Source organism: Octopus bimaculoides, chromosome 18 (assembly GCF_001194135.2).
Source record: "Octopus bimaculoides isolate UCB-OBI-ISO-001 chromosome 18, ASM119413v2, whole genome shotgun sequence".
Lineage (NCBI taxonomy): Eukaryota > Metazoa > Mollusca > Cephalopoda > Octopoda > Octopodidae > Octopus > Octopus bimaculoides.
In genome coordinates this window covers 29,669,242-29,671,755 of record NC_068998.1, presented here as the reverse complement: position 1 = coordinate 29,671,755, position 2,514 = coordinate 29,669,242, and positions in this window count along the sequence as shown.

Here is a 2,514-nt window from a genome sequence, read left to right as displayed (position 1 = left end):
TATATATATATATATATATATATATATATATATATATATGTATGTATGTATATGTATGTATATGTATGTATGTGTGTGTGTTTGTTTGCGCGTGTGTGTGTATGTGTGTGTGGTGTATGTATGTGCTTGTGTATAGTATGTACAGAAAATCTTATTTTCTGTTAGCTAATTCTTATATAACTAAAAACTGTTAGAAACCTCTGGAATGTAAATTTTAGTATAAAATAAACTTATCTTAGAGTAATTAAATCAATTGAACAAAGTTATTATTTAGAGTAAATTTTGAATACATGTTCATAACAGGAGAGGTAACATAACTGCTAACCACAGGCATGAATTAAAAATAAAGGCATAATATAAACGCTATCATGGTTATCTGAAGCGTCCCTCATTATATAAGAACACTGGCAGACACAAGTTCGTACATGGTTGAACGAACCGAAAGGAAAAACTTGAAGTTAAAGTCAACACGCGCGCACGCGTGACAGGAGTCTTTGATTATCCGTCTACCAAATCTATTCACAAAGCTTTAGTTGGCCCGTGGCTATAGTAGAAGCCACTTAACTAAGGTGCCACGCAGTGGGACTGAAATGGAACCATGTGGTTAGGAAACAAACGACACAGCCACGCCTGCATGCACATACACACCGTTACATATGAGTGTGTCATTGTGCTTGTGTATATCCATCTTCCACCAACCAGCTTGATAACTAGTGTTTGCTTACGTCTATGTAATATACCGGTTCGGCCATAGAAACCGGTATAATAATTACCAGTCTTAAAAAGATTGTGGGGAGGACTGATTTGTTCGCCCAGATTCATCAAGGCCACAGCATAGTCAATGGACTGGAAACAAGTAAAAAGTAAAGCAAAGAAGGATCTTTGTGGTTTGAGTCACTGCATGTCGAAATCTTTAAAAAAAAATTTTAATGTAGCATCATATAGATGTAATTTGTGATATTGAATTCGAATTTCTTATTCATTTATTCCAGAAATATTTTGCAAAAATGTTACAGGTATTCAAAATTTGATCATTTTCATAATTTTCAGCCAATAAGAAAACAGCGTGTTCGCTACCTCTTCCATCATCTGTCACAGTAGCGAGAAGGGGGCAGGGTGTCATCATGTCAAATCATTAGAAATAACAGTGAAAAACATTAAAACTTACGCGCTAGCAAGTTAAATATTTAAAAGCTACGAACAAACCAACTGGAGTTGCTAAAAATAACAGTCAAAACATTAAAATATACACGAGCAAAGTAACCAGTGAAAAATATTAAAACCTACCTGAGGAAATTAAATATTTAAAAGCTACGAGCAAACCAACTGCAGTTGCTAGAAATAACAGTCAAAACATTGCTCAAAACAGACATTTAGTAGTTAAAAAATTCAAGAACGAAAGTTTGCAATACACTCTAGGGTTTTATAAAATAGATTATCTTTCTCATATCTCCTTCTTCACATAAATTCGCAAAGATACGAATCAACTATGGGACGGTGTGTCTCTCACATCGGCGTCTGTTTCCACGCTTTAAAGACGCCCGTGTACTCTCAATTTGTTGAGTGTGAGCTTCTAAATTCAATGCTATGGTTCACAGTTTTATATTTGAAATCATAGCCATCGATTTCTGGGATATGATTATAACCTCGCCACAGGTCACTGAAGATAGTGGTACCTGGAAGAACTGAGTGTCGTATACAGTCATCCAGTGTTTCGCGGTTACAACTTGGTACAGCGTAAAGGAAAACTTCCCTCGTCTCGTGACACTCCTCCAAAGACCTAATGTTCAGGTAACATCCTGCCTCAGTTGTATTTGCATTTGGAGTACACTGTCTTGTCTATCTCAACGCTCTTTCCTGAATCACCTATCTGAACTGGGTTACGGAGCAGTTCCTCCGCACACAACTCACGAACATAATTGTTGTAATGAACAGCTGTGCTCGGATTCATAGCCAGTTCTTCCGTACAAATACGGATTGAGGTAGTTTCCTTGACCCAGGCATATAAAAAGAGAAGTATTATTCCCAGAAAAAGGGAGCCACCTTTCAACCATGTATCTTTTCGGAGTGACACAGACACATTGCAGCCTCTCCGTTGGCAAGGCAAGTGCAAATTCCCACGAATACTCGCTTCTGATTGGCTAAAATACCCAGATTTTACAAATTTTAAAGGCTAATAACTTTTTAATTATAAATTTATAGGATAAATGATTTTCCTTTTCATAACTAGTATACAAAACTTAATCCATATACCAAACTTGAAAACAACTGGAACGTAATTGGAGATAGTGATTCAAACCACAAAGATCTCGAAAGAAACACACACACACATGCATACATACACGCGCGCACACGCACACACACACGCACGCACGCTCACACACACACACACACACACACACACACACACACACAGCAGGGTCTCTGTACATGCGTGTGCGTATATAATCCGTTCAAAAGCTTTTTTCGTTAACCATATTATTCGTTACATGAGTAATTGAAATACACACACAC